Source organism: Onychostruthus taczanowskii, unplaced genomic scaffold (assembly GCF_017590055.1).
Source record: "Onychostruthus taczanowskii isolate IOZ18803 unplaced genomic scaffold, ASM1759005v1 scaffold24, whole genome shotgun sequence".
Lineage (NCBI taxonomy): Eukaryota > Metazoa > Chordata > Aves > Passeriformes > Passeridae > Onychostruthus > Onychostruthus taczanowskii.
The window spans coordinates 4,278,967-4,298,344 of NW_024499684.1; the positions used below are offsets into that span (position 1 = coordinate 4,278,967).

The 19,378-nt window shown below is 46.3% G+C and overlaps 1 protein-coding gene across 5 annotated transcripts in view; it reads right to left on the reverse strand.

Moving 5' to 3' along the window:
• The window catches only part of TNIK (TRAF2 and NCK interacting kinase), a 152,533-nt gene that overhangs the window by 75,244 nt on the left and 57,911 nt on the right, over positions 1-19,378 (reverse strand). The window lies entirely within an intron of this gene.

Genomic DNA, 19,378 nt, shown 5'->3' on the forward strand with positions numbered 1-19,378 from the left:
ACTTCACCAGGAAGCCAATTCACCCACCAGGGCTCCTCGCTCATTTATTAACACAATTTATACGTCCTGAGCAAGCCCATGTTCTAGCAGCGGAAAAGAGCTTTACTTTAAAGAGTGTGCAACATAAAAAGTAATAAACCAAGTGCAGCCCACAGCCCCAGCCAGTGGCTGAAGCATCCCCTGGATGTGGCCATCGGGAAGGAGGGGCACATTGGTAGACACCATCTATTTAGACAGCACGATCTGCAGAAACAAATCCTCCTCTTCCTGAATTCATCCTTGTTGGCTTGCCCAGGAAGTCCCCATGTGTACTGACACTTTAATTAAAGCCCGCAGAGCACCAGCAGGGTAAACACTTGGACCACGGCACGCCCCATCTCCCGTGAGCTGGAGGAGGGGGAAGCAAGCTGGGGCATTTCAAACCATGGATTTAGGAGTTACAGCTGCCTTCATGTGATGCATCACCACCTCATCTTGTATTTTAAGGAAATGCCCCAGCTTTGCCGTGATGAAGTGCTCCTGCTTCCCTCAGTACCAGCCAAGGGGAAAGGGATCCCTGTGTGCCCACAGCATCCTTCTCCCAGGAATCTGCTGCCTCCTTGCACACCTCCCAAACATTTACAGACAATGGTAAGAACTTAATATCGTGTAAGCGTTTACCAAAACAAAATAAACCACTAAGAAACATATGTTAATGTAAGCCATGAGGGGCATTTAGTCACGCAAAAATCAGGTGGAGCAGAACCAGTAAGTGTTCACCCTGGGATGTTGCAGCAAAGGTTTGCTTTTTCTATAGTTTATTCACAACAATGGATTGTAGAGCTTCACCCTGGCAGATGAAGCCATCCGGGGAAAACAGGCATCTCCTCACCAGTCAACCATCCCTTTTAATTCAACCTACTGCTCAGCACTGAGACTTGCTGAGAAGCCTTCATAAATAGTTTAGAAAACCCAGCTGATTTTTACCCTACTGCAGATGTCCTAGAATTTGCAATAAAGATACAGACAGGCTGGAGGAAGACACCAAGAACTGGAAGTGAGAGATGCAACAGAAGAAATAAATCAACATCCAGCCTGTACCCACTAAAGATGCCACGGCAGCAATAAGCCCCTCTCACAGCATCAGCCACCTCTGGCACCTTGGCCATGCAGATTCCCATGCCTGTGCCCAAAGCTTGGAAGCAAGTCCAGAAGCACCCATGTCCCTGCAGTCTCTCCAAAGTATCCAGTTGGATCAGAAAGTGGAACCACCTCTGGCAAAGCCAAGGCAAGCTGAAATAGGGAATTAATTAATGTCAAGTGTTAAGGTGTCTGCTGTTAATTTGTGCTGCTGTAAGAAAGCTACAAAGGAGGACTGGGGTATCAATACAAGAAAAGGACCAAAAAGCTCTGTTGTGATGCTCCTACCTCCTGTGTGTCCTCCATCCACCAAAACTTGTTGGTTTTTTCCTTTAAACCATCACCACAGCAGTGTATTTTTCCTTTAAACTATCACACACCATCAGCCACCATCCATCCAAAAACCACATTAAGACTGACCCAACTCCTGCTCCCCTGCTCAACTCTGCCTCCTCGACACAAAAGATGTGGCTCAAAAAAGGCAAGAATTGTTGTGGTTCAGCAGAAAATCTCCACTTTTTCAAATGTCCTCAGTTACAGACACTGATGGCTAAGATGGCGTAAAACATACAGGAGGAAAATTGAGCTACTAAAGCATTTCCCCCTCTCCAGATTTGCTGTCAAGGCTCACTTGGGTACAAACCCACATTTCAGCCTCAGGATTATTCAAGCATGATCTTCAAAGCTGCCACAGTTTTTAATTGAACATCCATCTGAGCATAAATTCATGCTCCTAATTACTCTCAAAATGTTATATCAACTATCACTAACTTGATAATGTCAAGTATTAAGACTAATTTCTACAAATGGAGCAAGCCCCACGAGTTTGTTCTTCAAAGGTTGTGGTCCTCACACTCCATAAAGTGTAATGGACCAGCACACAATCAGAACATTGGTAAATGCTTTTAAACATCAATTCATGCATTCAGGCATTATGTTTACTAAACAAATAAACCCTGGCCTCAATACCAGCCTTTGTAGACAGCAACTGCATATCCTGGCCCAAAATTGAAGTCCACATTTTAAGGACAGAAAAAGGATGATTGATTGTTGCTTTTTAAAATTTTCTTTGCACAAGCATGGATTTCACCTCTAAGCAAAAACTGCAGTTTCTGTACTCAGAAATGTATTCCATCATATTTACTTAACTTGTGCTGTTGGCTTTTATTCATCCAAGAAAATAAATGACCCACCACCTGCTGCAGCCAGTGGGACACAACCAGAATTGTCACTTTGCTGGGAAATGCAGAGCTCCTATTTCCTTCTGCCAGGCAGAGCAACATCTCCTACACTTCCCAGCCTGGACACACAGCATCCAATGCCCCATGTACACAAAATACCCACTGCAGCCACTTAATGGAGTAACCATGTTGTATGCCTGATGCTTTACAGCAAAACACTTAAAATCCCACCATTTTGCACTGCCCTCAGTAATGCTGTATGTAAATATTAAAATGAATGGGATTAGGGTGCTCTTGCAAAGCACTGCTGAAATTTCAACATGCACAGCAGCCCTGCTGGGACCAGACCACAACATCAGCCCTCACCACTGAGGAACACTGTGTCTCACACTGAAATCTCAGTGAGATAAACAACAAAAAGTCTCATAAAAGTCCAAATATCACCACTTTGGCAGCAGAGAAGCCTCCCAAATAAATGTCTTCAATTTCATTTCTGTAGCAGTTAAAATACTGAGCCTGGTGCCAGCAGCCCCACCACCACCCTTTCCACTGTCCAAACCCTGCTCCAAACCCAGCACATCCTCAGCACCACCACATCCTGCATATTCTTCCTAGAAGAATCTCACCAGAGATTTTTCCAGGTCAGAAGTCACCAGCTCACTTTTCTGTGTCCTCACATAATTTTTGTTAAGTGCTACAAAAAACTCTTTGCCCAGCCCTACTTCTGCACAGGCACCACCATTCAAGGTGTCCACTGGTGAGTCTCATCTCCTCCAGATTCTGCTTCAGCATCCAAAACCTTCTGCAGTTAAGGTCTCCTGGGATGGGCCAGAACCTCTCACAGCTCCATGGTCTAGGTCCTGCCATTTCCCTCTTTTCCTGTAGTTCAAGGCAATCCAGGGACTCAGTCCAAGATTTTTAGCATGAAGGCACTTCAGCACTAATGCACTGAAAACTGCATCCAATTTTTCCCAGGAGAAGGAGCTTTGCCTTCCGACATGAGCCGTGAAGCTGAACTGCCATCCTGCTGTACATTAGACCATTTTATAGCACCTGGCATGATTTGTTCTCAGCTTTTACAGAGTACAGGCACATTTATGTACTTGGTTTCCCATTGAAAGCAATCTTGAGGGTGCCAAAATCCCCTCTCCAGCTAGTCTGAGGGGCTAAAATACTTACTGATGCAAAAAATAGGCTTATTTTAGTGTGAAAATTCAGCAATCTCCAAAACAAGCTGGCTAAAAATGACGTACCCAAGCTTTGCACTTGGTTTACAGATCTCTTCAAATACATCTGAAATAAATCCATGTATCTGAGAAGGCAATTAAAACATTGGAGGCCAGCATAAGAAAAATTGAGTCATGTAACAGGATGGGGAAAATGTTTATTTTAACAAAGAGTAACATATCTCTTTGATTAAAACAGAACCATCTTGGGACAAACCTTATTGTTGCTGCCTGCACTTAACTCCAGTATGGGAGGGGGATTTCAAGCCAGTGGGGACTCAGGACATCCCTGCAGACTGGGGACCAAGCCCTCTCCCTGCCCAGGGGTTCAGCCCCATCTCTGCTTTCCAGGAGCTGACCACAATGGCAGTGTCCTTCCTTCCCTCCACACCCTTCCATCTCTCCATCATTTCCTGGGCTCATAAACAGATTTGCAGAGCTTCACAGTGATCCCACTGCCTCGAGGCACCAAAGGAACGTGACTGACTTGGTGCAGTTCCTTTCCACTTGGCACAAACTCTGCTTAAACCAGCCCCTGTTTCCCCAGACTTCAACACTCTGCAAATGGCATCCTCCAATGAACATGGCACACCTGGAACTCCAAGAAATGCAAAACCTATGAAAAACAAAAAAAGCTGCATCCAGTGTTTGACATCTCACTTGGTGGCCAGGTGAGGCTCCAGAGTCACTCCTCTGCTCTCCTGAGCTCTCAGAACACTGGCTGCTCACTTGAGCAGATTTTCACCTCTGCCCAACATGCTACCTTCCTTTTGGGTATTCTGGAGAGCAGAGCACCTTTCACTGGGAGGGACAAACACAAATTTCACTCATTGCCAATCCGCCCCTTACACCTGTCTTCTTTTCCAGGGTTTTAAAGAGTAAAATATTGAAAAGCATTCAAAAAACTCAAAGAGAAACGAAACAAAGTGGATTTTTTTTTCTTTTTTTTTTTGTGCTTAAGTGGGCATTTTTACTAATACTTCAGTTTGGGCTGAACAAACAGAGCTTCCCCTTGGAAAAGCCTAAATCTGCTCCTAGCACAAATGCCTCTAATTGCACAGGGCCAGGCTAATACTCGGTGCTGACCCAACAGAGCTGATCTTGGGACAGAAGCATTTTCCAGCCCTCTGTATCAATCCAAGCTCTGAGCAGGACCCTGCAGTTCTGAGAGCTGCAATTCCATTACTGCAGCTCCACAATAGCTCTGACGTTAAGAAGGCAGGATTATTAGATTAACAAACGAAATTGTTAAATTAGCATATTATTCATCTCCAGAAATAACATGCACTACAGCCTATAGGTGAGCAAGACTACAGTTTTATATTCCCTACATAATGGAAACATCTCTCAGGCCTGTGCTTGTACTTATTCCATCCTCTATCCCTCCTGAGGTTCAAATGAGGCTGGAGACTCCCACCTCTAGCTCAGGAAGATCCAGGTTTCCCTCTTCCATGGATAAAACCATTGCCTTAAGTAGTCCAAAATCAGCATCAGAGAGCTGAATCCTTCCAGAAGTTTCTGCAGATGGTTCCTCTAGATATGGCCTGCCCCATTTCTAATTTCCAGCCAGGGAAGAACACTGGTTAGAAAGCCTGTCCCCTCTTCTGTGGCACCATTCAGCACCAGCCCACTGGGCATGTCAGGCTGTGCATCTCCTCCGTGGTCACACCAAGGACTGTGACAAATTCTGCCCACAAGTGTTTGAAGATGCAGCTTTTGAAGGTCTGCTCTTCATGGTCACAGCAAACCCTGCAGCAGAGCAGATTTCAAGGTGTTACTGCATTTGTCAGGGCTTTCCCAGAGCCCAGGAACAAGTGTTGCCCTGGAAAAGGAAGGTCAAAGCCTCAACAAGAACAGGTCTAGGCTGAGAGAGGAGTGGGCTGAGCATCACAGCAGGGAACAGAGAGAGATAGAGATCATTAACAGACAGAATATACCCCAAAAGCGGCTTTTAGGAGCAGCCTATGGAAATGTGAGGCACTAAAGGACTAAGGAGAGATGTTCCTGACCAAGAGTAATGCGTATATATAAAAAAAAAAACCAGAAGGACAAGCAGTGTCTCAGGAAAACTGAGCTGGTCCCACACTGAAGGCAGCAGGATTCAAGAGTGTATCAGTGGGATGAAGGGAAGGGATGCCACCTTTTACCACTGAACCCCATGCAGCCTCCCCAGGCCCTCTGTGAGCTTTTCCCCCTCCCCACATCCCCAGATCCACCATGGGGCAATCCCCACGGGTCTCTGCCAAGGGGAGCAGCCCATCACCTGCAGCCCACCAGGCAAGCAGGGCAGCAGCCAGGCCTTGGGGTGCTCCTTCCCCTCCCACACAGCCTGTCCTCCCTTTGCCCCAGCTCCTCTGCAAGTGCACATTTTCACAGCTAAAAGGAGGCAGCACAGCCTGTTCCCAACAACATTAGTTCATGACAGCCATGTTATTACCACCCCTTAACACCCCCACTGTGCTTCTGTTTCACGTCGCTGCCTATTCAACACTGCAGTATTCATAACTAAAATTAAATCTGCCTTTAGGAGACCCACAAGGCACCCTTTCACAGAGGCCACGTCCTGACAGCAGCACCAGGTTTCCTCCCAGTGGGAAGCACTGGGCCGTGCAGGGAGCACTGCCTGGACCACCCAGCACTCCCAACACCTCTCCTTAGTCCTTTAGTGCCTCCCAAGGGACACCCCAGGCTCTCAAGGGTGGCCCAGAAAGGAGCCAGCCTCCTCCAATGGGCCAGGCTAGCCCAGAGCTGGCACCTTCCTCCCAGAGCACTGACACGGGACACCTGGCCAGGTCTGGGCTGCAGCAGGGAGCTCTCATATCTGCAGAATGCCACGCAGATCCCCATTTCCAAAAGCTTTTGCTGTCTGCAGCCCACATTTCTGCCTGGTCCCAGGACACCTTGGCTTTACGGAGGCCAGAACCACTTCAGCTTCAACATTCACACCCAAACTCCAGCATGAGCCCAGCAGCTTCGGCACCAGTTCCCATCACAGATGAAGCAGGCTCAGTGCAGGACACAGGAAAAAGCATCCCAGGGCACCAGGGATGTAATGTAATGACTGGGGCTGCTCAGGACTTCAGACCAAAAGCTCAGCATGAGAACGAGCTGCTGTGTCCAGAGCTCAAGGGCACTAGCAGTCTCTACAACACCGTGTGCTTTGGCAGCTGCTGCTATTTCTCCTGTACTTGTAAGAAAAACAATTCCCTTCAAAAGAGATTCTTCCTAAGCTGCTCCCTGCTGCAGGGCAGACAGGGCTTAATGTCTGCAAACGTGTGCTGCTGCCTCCCATGACAACCCATCCCAGGACACTGAAGGACACAAATACCCCATTTATTTGTGACACACATTAAACAGCTGCTTTTCAACATCTGAACTGTCACCTGCTCTTTAAGCCATTCCCCAAATCAGTAATTATCTTGCAAACTGAGTTTTAAAAATGGCCCTTCTGGAAAAAATACTACACACAGTGATGGAAATGGAGTTTCTGGAAACACCTCTGCAGTGCCATCTGCTTGACTTCGGCTCTAGTTTCATAGTAGCAAGATCCAATTTTGGAGGTGGCATGTGAAGTGCAAGGTGATTTTTCAACCAACAACAGCAAGGGAGAACCACCTTCTGTGAACCTGAGTGCTTGGCATCCTCTCTGGCAGCAGGGATGGACAGCACTGGTGGCAGGAGACAGCAACAGAGGAGCCAGGTAACACAGAGGCATCTGTTATCCAAAGCTGCTTGAGGATTTTGTGCCTTTTTTTTTTGTGGCTGTGTAAAGTAAACTGAGTGAGAAGGAAAGCCCAATATTTGTGGTGTTTTCCCGGCCATTTAATTCAGGAAATTTAGGTATATGGCTGTCAATGGCTTTTCATGAAGGGATTCCACTGCATTTCACTGACTTGCCAATGGCACAAACCAAGCATGTCCATGTTCCCAGGAACCACCCCAGCTGACTGAGCAGCCCAGCCTGCTCTCCCAGCCTTCCTGTTCCCTGTGTTCCTCCATGTAACTGCAGGGCAGTACTCCTTCATCTCAGCTCACAGCACAGTACAGCTGCCCCACATGCCCCCATGGCCCTGTTTCTCTGCAGACACCATGGCCCAGGATGAGATCTCACCATGGATCTCTGGACACCTCAGCAGAGGTTATCAAATGGGGCTCTCATCTCTGTCACCCCCACCTGCTCCACGACTCTGCTTGTAGAAAGGAGCCTGAACACAAATCCACCAGGCTCATTCGTGCACCAACCCTAACACCCCAAGTCCAACAGAAATGTGGGGACTTCTGAGGTCCAGTCCCAATGCTGGTAATTGCTGAACATGCCCATCATGAGCCAGGATTTACATCCAGTCATCCTGAAGCACTTTCTCAGCAAGCCATCCTTACAACCCTTCCACTGCCTCCCTCTCTGAGCCTCTCCAGTCCTGCAAACCCTTGGATCAGCACAGATCTAACCCCCTTGATTCCTGCCCGCGTGGCAAGGCTGACTGGCACCTGAGCCAATTCATACACTCAGGCTTCACTCATTCATCAATCATGAGATGACTCCAAGTCCCTGTCTCAGGGTGGTAGAAGTAACAAGAACAAGCTAATAAAGGTACTTACACTTTATGGGGCTTAGGAGAAAATGCCACAGCTGCCAGAAAGTCTCATATATATCTCTTGGGTGACTGAAGTCATAGCGTGAGGAAAATCAGGGTAAGAATGACATAAATAACCCCAGATCTTCTTCTGTGGAGGGCAGAGGTGCTCCCTTAATCCCAATGACTTTGTAACTCAAGATATTGCAGACCCTGTGTTGCACATTTCTCTATCTATGTCAGCTCAAATATCCATTTTAGACCTCACATACTTGAAGGCAGATGGACATCACACTCCCTTTCATCCAGACTCGCCTCCAGGCTTTTTTGTCTGCCTTGAGCAGCCTTGACAACTTATTGTCCATCCCATCCTACCCTGAGTCACTTACTGTCAGGAGTCAATAAACGTTTTGCAGTGCCTGCTCTACTGATTTAAAAGACCCAGCCATGCCTGGAGCAATCCTCTGTGATATACATACTGATTTGGCTGCACAGGGAGGCATCAAAGCTTTCATGTTGTCCAACGTTTCAAGCAAGTCAGGTATTGAGCAGCAAAACTTTAGAACTGCTTATTGGAAAAGGGAGGCTGACGAATGACATGCAGACCCCCTTCACCCTTGTATTTGCTTTGTGTCTGTCACATGTGCACTCGCTGCTTTGTCTGGGATAAAGATGGGATTTTTGACCCTGCTGCAGAACAGCCCCTCCGTGGCTCACGCTCTAAGCCAGCCTTGCGGCTTGGGATCAACAGCGTCGATCAGCACATTAAACTACTCTGCTGCTACAGCTTCTCCATCTCCAAGTCTCCTCTCTCAAGCAGGAATTTCCTACCCTCACAGCAGCAAGGAAAAGCTTTTCTATGAAGCAGTAAAGCAGCCAGGTCACTGCCTTTCCCTGCAAAACAGACCTGATGCCACCACTGGGCAGCGCTTGTGTGGCAAAGGACCCTCCTCCCAGGACACCCAGGGCTCCCCACTAGTTTCTCTGCTAAATAGAGAAACTCCTCACTCATTTCTCTGCTAAATAGAGAAATTCCTCACTCATTTCTCTCCTAAATAGAGAAACTGGGGTGCAAGGGCTCCTCTAGAAAAGGAGTGAGCCCTAGAAGACCCCACAAACCAGAAGACCCTCCCCAGCCCCGCACACAACCCCCATCCAGCCTTGCCACAAGGCAGCACAGCAGAGAGGGGCTTTAGCCAGGGATTTGAAAGCAGGGAGAAGAGGAGGAGGACTTGGGATTAGCAGGGGAAGGTTAAGCCAGTACCAGAGATTGCATGGGAACAGTACAGCTCAGGAATGAGTGGGAGGAAGCCAGAAAGGAACGCGTGTCCCTGCCACCTTCAGCACTTGGGGACACGAGGGACGAGCCCAGCACTGGCACAGCGGGTCACTATTTGGCAATTCTGGGACTGCAGCCACTGCCTGATGTGGTAACCAAGGCAGGAGGGCTCTGCAGCCATTAAGAGCCCTACTTAGAGAGCAATAACATGTACAGACACAAATCGATGGTGTACAGGAACTGACTGAAGGCTGTGGATTTTACTCGCAGTTATTTGCAAAGTGAAACAAAGCAGACAAAAAAGCTCTCAAAGCAGCCCAAAAAGCTGCCTGCAGGAACGTGGGCAGCTCACGAAGGCTGCCTGCAGCTTTGCAGGGAGAACACATATGGGCAGGGGGTGATGGCCTTTTATTCCACTGGATAAAGATCTTAGTGGAAATCTGAAAAGCTCGGCGTGAGACCTCATCCACAGCTAATCCACACGGACTATGCCATGCTGTAGGCACGCCAGGAAGGAACCAAGGCCAGGCACTGCACTGAGTCACGCCACAAACCTGCCATTTCAGCTGTACTAAGAAAAAGAAATTGGTTAAGATACAGCATTAGAAGCATCACTCTGGACCAGCTGCATCCTGCTCCTACCTACAGGCAGCTCAGGCCACCCAGAAATCCCATTCCCTACAGCCAGGACAACAGCCACTCCTCCCAGCCCACCACAGGCTTTTAACCCTTTCCCAGTAGGAGCAATGCTTGCTAAGCACTAGAAGTCACCAATAGTTACAGGCAGACTCATAGCAAAAAGCTCTCTCATATTCAAGGTCTTTTCCCTCAGCAAGAGCTGGCTGTCAGAGAAAATGCTGGTTTGGTTATGCTGCTTGTTATTCAGGGACTGCTCACCTGCAACAGAGTGGGCAAAGGCCATTTGTACAAGCCACCAACATGCAAGAGCAGGGTAGGACCTCCCTGCATTTTTCCAGGGGAAAAAACCCCAATCTGTCAGTCTGCCAATCCTTCAAACACTTACATTCAGGGGTAAGTTTTGGTATACACTTACCAGGGTGTATAAATTTCCTTTACACTGGAGCCTTGATTGAGTTAATGCTGATTTTTAAGCGCACTGTGGAGTCTTAAACTCCAAGAAAGGACACAAAGCACAGCCAGTGTGGTGTGAGACAATTTCCTGGGATGCAAGGCCAAGGCCAAGCCAAGCAGCTGGGTGCTATTCCTGGATCCCCACCAAGAGCTCTCGACCTTGGGTGAGAGTCTGAGCTCTTTGCTGCTCAATGTTTTCCCCCAGTAAACTGGGCAAAATAATACTACAGTTACCCAATAAAGATGATGCAGTGGGTGATGCCACATTGCAAAAAGCCTCCAAAGCCTTGCCTAAGTGTGGAAACATGTTAGAGAATACCAGGAATTGTTCCCCACACAGCCATACCCCTGCATTTGCACCTTCAAACAACAGTGGTCTATAAATTCTTAATTATTTTTTTCTAAAGCAAAGGGCTTTTGTTTTCCCAGAAGACTTAACAAGAAAAAAAAAAGTCAACAAAATTTCTTTACATTTTTAATTCAAATGCTTCTACAGAGCACTTCCACAAGATTGCTTAAAAAGTGCACTAGAAATTGTAATTAAAAGCTGATCTGCTTCATGAGATGACTCAGGCTTCTGCAGCTTCAGCCTGGCCTCAGCCTGCTCTGCCAGTGCAGCACTGACTGTTTCCAATCAGCACACTGTGAGCTGCCAGCATTTCTGAGAGAACAGAGGAAGGGTTCCTTAAATGTGAAGGGTAAAAGATAAAATTCAGTTACTATCACCCCATTTCTGACCAGCATCAGAAGGGAAACAAAAGCCTGTGAGAGCAAAAGATCAACCCCTTTTCTAATGCCCAAAAAAACAACACAAAGCCCATGGACAGATGTGTTTTTCTGTACAAATGCCATCATAAATGTAACCTGCTCCTTTGCCTTTGGAGCAGAAAACTGACTTGTCAGATTGCCTGGTATTTCTCATCCCTCCCACAGCTGTAGCTCAGCAGGACACACCGGCTGCAGAAATATCACCCTGGGATTTAGTTCCTAATATTTCCACGGACACCACATTTCCCAGAGGGAGCTACAAGATGTGCTTGGCTCTTCTTTTGTTGTTGATGTTGTTGTTTCAGTAATCACAGAATCGTTTAGGTTGGAAAAGACCTTCAAGATCAACAAGTCCAACTGTAAACCTTACACTGCCAAGTCCAGCACTAAACCACATCCCCGAGCACCACATCTACTCATCCTTTAAATCCCTCAGGGCTGGTGACTCAACTGCTTCCTTAGGCAGCCTGTTCCAGCGCCTGACAACTCTTTCTGTGAAGAATTTTTTCCTAACAGCCAATCTAAACTTCACCAGATGCAAGTTGAAGCCATTTCCTCTTGTCCCTCACAATGCAGGTGATGGGCTGAGATGAGCAGAGATGTCCTGGTGCTCCTCATATTCTGCAAGAGGTGAACCTGGGACTCCTGGGCGGGTGAAGGCAGCTGGAAAATGAAATGCCAGGGCTGCATTTGCTCAGACAGGAGCAGCACTGTGAGAAGCAGAGGATGTTTACAGAAAAGGCATCAGCACCATGAACTTAAACCTCTGGATGTGTCTCTGCTTTGGGTCGTTCTTCTCTTGGGTACATGTCTGCTACCTGGGTCCTCTCCAGAGATGAAAGATTTTCCTTCCCTCACCTCACAAAAGCACACACAGATCCCTTTGAACAAAAAAGCTCCTCAGGAGAAGAGCTTATTTTGTATCACAAAGGGGAGTCCTGGCTGATCAGGAAGACACATTACCAACATGGAAAGGGCAGCACAGGGAAATAAATGGGTGGAAGATTTCTCTCACAAGTACTGCAGAGCTGCACCCAGAGCCAGACCCAAGGGCCACTCGAGCATCACTCTTGAGAGAGAAAACCTGTGTTCAGTGTGTGATAGAGAAAATCCCTGCTCCCCTGAATTCCCTCTGCCATTTGGTCAGTCATGAAAAAATGGAAGATTATACAGTGGGACAACAAATGTCACACACCATTTTTGCTCTCTCCCAACGCCCAACTCGTCTCCATTCAGATCATCACTCTCTAGAAGCAAGACACCAGGAGCAAGACTTCCCAATCAGGTGTTCCCTGGTGGAAACAGGCAAGCAGAAAGCAGGTGGGATGGAGGGACCAGTCACCAGCTGAGCACTGGGTATTTGCATCTCTCCCTCAGAGCCAAAGCTCTCAGGTCAGTAAAAATTAGAGGAACAACACTGCAACATTTTGGGCACTTTGTGAGGCTGATGTAACTGTTTCCTTCCCTAAAGATATTTACATCTTTAAACAAAACACATTCAAAGTCCCTCCAGGAGAGATGGAAGTCCTCCTCAGCACTTGGCTTGGGACTCACCCATCAGTCTGCCTTTAAACCTTCTTCCTCCCACTATTTGGGGATTTAAAAGTTGCATGGGCCAGTTCTCACTAATGAAACAAGAAATGTGGAGAGAAATCTTTTTACTGGGAAAAGGCACACCTGGACAGACACTCCCTCTAACTCAGACCCTCCTCTCCAGCACCCTGCTCCTGCCTTTCACTTGAGCAGGTTTGCTGACCCCAGCATCGCTTCTCTAGATGTTGCCTCCAACCACGCTCACTCTAGAGAACCTTCGAGGCCACTGAAATCCATCCTGGCTATTTAACTGCAAGTGAATAATTGTGATTAATGCTCACAGTAAGTGATGTGATTGAGAAGTCACTGGCAGCAACACCAGGACTGCACAGGAGGTGACTGCAGAAGCCACAACTCATCCTTGCTGCCTGCAAGCCATGAGCCTCCAGTGCTTCAAACAAAGGAGGAAGATGAGTAATTTCAGACAAAGGAATGAGCCATCATCAAAACTTCTGACACAAATATCTCAACTGGATTAGGTACCTGTGCTACAAGTCTCTTTCTTTTTTCCATTAATCTTTTTTAAGCTTTTAACATTTTGTTTCCTTCCTCCAGATTTCCAAATTCCTAATGGTCTCTGAAAGAGCTGAGCTGAAGTATTCCCTGAAGGCTGCTGTTCCCAGTACTTTCCAGATCAAGAAGAACCAGAGAATTCAATAAATTTTGTTCCTTTTCACACACAAGCACCCCTATAAATTTCTGTTTCAGTATCTTTCCTTGTCTTCTCAGGCTCTCAAAGCATTTATGTGCTGGACCAGGAGGAAATGGAACTCAGCAAATAAAACCTACCCTGAAGATAAATGTAAATATAGAGGGGATAAACTGCCTTGGTGTAGATGTAAAGCCAAGCGAGGAGATCAGTCACCACTATTTGACCTGAATGATGGCCAAGCCAAGCTGTCCCCTGACAGCAAGTTGGGTTCTGTGGTCGTGGAGGACAGTCAAGAGTGAGAGATTTCAGCAGCACTCGCAGTCTGGGAAAAACTCCTTACGCCTGCTCAGGACACGCCATCTGTAGCAACCTATTAATGTGCCATGAAACCACGGTCCCTTCCCTCCTGAAAGGGCTTAAGCTGATGATTAATAAAAGTCATTCTATGTCTTAAATGATTATGGGGGAAGAGTCTTTTAAAAGTGCTCATAAAACCTGCCTGAACTATCAGTAATGCCCAGTGTTGTGATTTAGCACAAATGTGTCCCATTTCTGTGGAAATACAAGGCAGAAAGAAGAAGTGAAAAACACCCCATGTGACAAGAGAAAAGCAGATCTTGGTCTACTCTGAAATTCCTGGACAGCTTGAAATCCCTTTGAGGAAATCTCAAATAATTTCCTCTTTCTGAAAGCTCAGTAAACAGGTCAAAAATATACCTGTCTGTCCAAAACAACCATCCCATTTTCCTCAATGATTTTATGCAAATTAGATTACCCAACCCTTGCTCTTCTGCTCTGAGCCCAGAGCCACTTGAAATACAAACACTTAGGGGAAATCTTCCAACCTGCAGCAAACCTGGTCCTGGATGACAAGAGGTGGTAAATTGCCATTGAATGACTGAGTGGGTAAAGCAGATTTCCAGGAGGTGGGTGGTACATGGTGGTTCCCTAGCCCATGTGGCACCTGGAAATGTTCTGCTGTGCTGGGGCAGGTCCCAGGAGTGATGGGGTGGGAGGATGCCAACATCTCTCACTCTGCAAACGCTGTGGTTCCAAGGAAGGAAAGCAGAAGTGAAACAAAGCCTAGTGGGGAGGATGGCAGGAAGAGCAGTCATTTCTTTTCTTCTCCTCCAAAACCATTATTTACAGTAAAGTATAAACCCAAGTGTCCCTAAAATACAAGTTCAGGCTTTCTGCAGCATCGTCTGACAGCAGCTTATCCAAGTCCTACGAGCCCTTACTGCCTCCTCACTGCCTTCCTCCTCTTACCCCTTTATTTTCAGTCTTTCCATTTTCCTCTGTTTTTCACATTCTGCCTTTCCCTGTTTCATTTCCACTACAGTCCTGGCAAGGCATCCAAGTGACACCAGGTATCCCCCCGGGTACCTGGCATCCATCTGAAAAAGAATGGAGGACTTGGTAAAAAGCCACCGACCCCACAGTTTCATCTGGACAAGGGTGCAGGGACAGGACTGATGGGAGGGTTTCTCCTTCCCCCACCCATTCTTCTCTGACTGTGGTACCTGGACACCACACAGATTAGAGCTAAAAGCACCTAAAAGCATGGAAAACGAAAACAGGTTAATTCAGAAAAGCAGAAGTACATCTAATTTAGTTACGGGTAAATGAATAAATGGCAAATCTAAGGCTGCAAAATTGTTCCATGCTGTAAAAGAATATACACACTTATAAAAAAGGGCAACAAAAAAGTGGGAAGGTGGACTGAGAACATGCTTCATTTATGTAATTATTTTTCTAAGACCTGGCTGTGCTGCCACACCAGTATTTAGCATTTCCCCCCTCTCATCATACAGGCAAACGTAAAGATTCACATTTTTTAGGTAACTCACTTTTTTACTGCAGTTCTAAGGTTGCGTTTCTGCAAACTTATGTTTTGTTTCTTTTCTAAAAAAAATCGTTAATTGAGCTCTGCTGCCATGTAATTATTCACAAATGGGTATCTGCCATGCAAGGCCTCGATTTTCACATATTTTCTACACTACTAAACCCGACACAAACATTTCAGACTAAAGACAGATTTCCAGCAAGGATTCCCATCGTTCCACAATTTTCGTAACATACGGAGGAAGATATCACACCACCTTTCAACCTCATAACCTGTTTTCTTAACCTTGTCACAGGACAGAGGTCCCAAGGTCACATCTGGGGCACACTTGAATGGGAAGCTCTTGCAGCACTCCTGAAATGCACCCCAGGATCCTGCAGGGTTCCTGTGAGGAAGGACCCAGCCCGGAGGGTCTCCTGCTTCGAAGGTGTCATGTCCCCCCTTCCCAGGCAGGAATGAGGGCAGTGAGCCTTCCAGGGGCTATTCCACTCCATTTATTCCTACTGATGTCTGCCCTGGAGAAACATCTCTGCTTTCAGACAGGCTCAGCCATCTCCCACCTGTCCCAAAACCATTATTATTAGACTTACCCCAGAACTCTGGCACATGATTTTCTAGGCACAGCCTGGTTTTCTATGTACAGACCACATTTGGGAATAGCTGTTGCTTACACAAAAACCCCTCAGCATTCACTTGCAAGCCCATTTTTCCCTCTCACACCGTGCTACCACAGCACAAGTGCACAACTCATCGTGCCATTCCACGCCTGCCAAACCACACTTTAACAAGCTGACCACACACATTCCTCACCTTCCAGAGCAAAACCCTCCAAGCTCAGCTTGGACTGAAAAGATACCATCCCTCCTCCATTTTATCCCAGCTTCCTCAGGAACAAGCTGGGATTCGACTCACGTGGGTGCATGCATGCGTGCACTTGGGAGCTTTAACACTATTAGCTAACTTCAAAGACATCAAAGAGAATTATTTTCTACCAACCTCATGGCAACACGAGGTAGCTGGGTGGCAAAGGATGCTGGATGCAGCCCTTCACGAGGTTTATCTCCAACAGCTTTTAATCCTGCTGGCCCCTTTCTCCAGTCAATTATAGCAGCCTCAGTGTTGCCAAAAAAGTAATGGGAGTGAGAGACTATAGGTATAAGCAGACATAATAGAATCCTAATTTAATTAGGGAAGTACTCAATCAACCAAGAGACATAAATACAACGGAAACCAGGTTTATTACTTCTGGTGCTGGCAGAAATGCCCATTTCATTCCTGATTACTGGGGGAGGGATAAAACAGATCAGTAATCTTAACAGCACAGTCCTGGTTTGATCTTTCAGGAAAAGTTAATTACAAAACCAACCAAAACCCAAGAGCTTCTAGAACCATGGTGCTCACAATGGGCAAGTAACTGAGTTCATTATGGAGGAGGCCAGGTTCTGGCTTAACTCTTGTTACAGAACACAAACTACAGCTGGACCAGCCTTATGGGAAGAAGTTTTCAACTCCAGTTCTCAGGTCGGATTTAGATCAGTGCTTGCCAGCAATTCCAGTATCTCACTTTCCCCGGTATAAGAGGAAAGTCAGGATCGCTGGGTGTACAATGCACTCCAACAGGCTTTGAGAAGGAAAAGGTGAAGGCACCAACTTCCCAGGGCAGCACTGAGCCCACTCGAGCTAGAAAGCTCCATCCTCTGCTAGCCCATCCTCGTTTGGGGCCAGCAGGTTCGGAGCCAGTGGGCGTGTGTAACATTTGTGCTTTAATGCCTCAGAGTTTAGCAGTGCAAAGTGGCTCCCCAGGGCAGCACTGAGCCCACTCAAGCTAGAAAGCTCCATCCTTTGCTAGCCCATCCTCATTTGGGGCCAGCAGGTTCAGAGCCAGTGGGCGTGTAACATTTGTGCTTTAATGCCTCAGAGTTTAGCAGTGCAAAGTGACTAATGAGGGGCTGTGGAACTATTTGGAGGTTAACTAACTGATTTCACGTTATGGAAGAGCAGGTTGTAATTTTAGGATTAGAAATCTGTATTTTGGATGTCAATACCTTGCATGAGAAAGAGGCCAGAAGCAGTGGCACGATATCTGCAAGGAACCAAGAGGGCAAGCAAGGAATGAGCCATCCATGCCACAGAACACCAAAAAAATAGAATAAATCCACTGCCAACACCACGTTCTGTGCTCTCCTGTAACAATAGGGAGGGCTAACATATACTTCTGTGCAGGCATCCACTGCCTTCAGTGGGACTGTCCAGCTACAGCCACAAGATTTCAGTGCCTAATCAGCAATGTGGCAGGGTTCACACCACCACCAGATGGATCCAAGGGGAGTCCTCCACCCCACAACCATTCCCACTTCTCCCCACAGCCTCCAGTAACTGCTGGCAGCACTGACAGGTACCAAAAAAAAAAAAAAAAAAAAAAAATTAAATGCGAGACAGAGAAAAATATATGAGAATATATATGGGAAGCTATGTGGTGAGACTGTCTGAATATCCCATTGTGGCACTAATTTAGCAAGACTGAGACCACACAACCACACTGCTCTTCTTCCATCCCTGACTCAGTTTAAATGAGGTATTTAACCAGCACCAGAGGACTGTGACCTTTCTGACATCCCAAGAAGTTCCAGCTTCACTGTGTCTTTTGGGTTTATTCCTCCAGGATAAGGAGAGACCCTTTACTACAACATGGCAAAGTCCTCAGTGCCCTGCATGGGTGCATCTCCACCAGCTCAGCCTTTTGTAAGCCTCCAATAAAAACCAGCAGATCCCCATTGCCCCAGCAAAGCTGTAGAGAAGCACTGGCTCACTTTAACACTTACATATATTTTTTTTTTATTATTATTTTTTTTAAATCCACATACATAGATATCCACTCACATATATGTACCTATATACAATATATGCAGTGTTGAATCAGCACATCATGGTTTCCTATTGTTGCTGTTGGCTCATCAGGATAACCCCCAGAGGAGTCAGGGATGAAGCTGGATAAAGCCATGACTACTGAAGAAGAAAAACAGTCCCTGTGCTGCCTGCTGTATCCAGGGCACTGTCTGAAGGTACATTAAACACAATATTTATCTTACCAGGCACTTGTGGTTTTATGTTTTGAGATTTTTCAACTTCCAGTTAGAAGGAATTTTGCAGGCTTATAAAAAGAAAAAAAAACTCACTACAAGATGAACATAATTTACCAATGCATTTTTCATTTGGTTTGGTTTTCCTCTTTCCTTTCTTTTTTATCCAGTTTTTCCTCTTTTTCCTCACCTCTTCCAGTTTACACTACTTAAAATTTACAAAGTTTGAAACAAATAGAGCCAGACTGAAAATACACAGTCAGTCTTCAATGTTGCAGAGGTTAAAAATAGGCTTTAAACCAGCTAATGTCAGCATCAGCATGAAAGAAAGGACACCCTGACAGCTCTAATTATTACATTCTCTTGTTTTGCACTTCTGAAGAGCAGCAATTAAATCTCTGCTTGAGCTTATAAGGAAAAAGTAAAGTGCTCTGCACCTGCAAAACGGATTCTGTTCCACAGGAGGATTTCAGCTCCCCAAAGCACATTATCCAGGGCAGCCTGCAGAACAAAACCCATCCTCCCCTTTCCAGCCACCAAGGATTTTGCTGCCGGTTCACAGGGAAGAACATAATAATAATAATAATAATGGCAACCCCTCCTCTGCTGCCTTTGCTGGATAGATTTATTTAAGAAAAAGCTCACCATTTCTGGACAAAAACCGCTGCAGACTCTGGATGTGCAATGCCTGATACTGCCATATGGTGATAAGAGCAGTTTTATTCATAATCATTTTTATTGCAGTAGCCTCCGGGGACTTGAACTAGGTCACTTTCCCATGAAGGCTCACTACAAGCCGTTAAATAAGTGGTGCACACAAGGCCCTTTAAGCATCTTGTATAAACGAGCCATTCTGTTCATTAAAAAAAGGAAAAGAGAAACAAGCACTGCAGTTTATGAAAACTATTTTTTGCCACTCATAAATATAAACTCTTGGATGCTCAGTAATGTCAGTGTTTGCAGCTGTT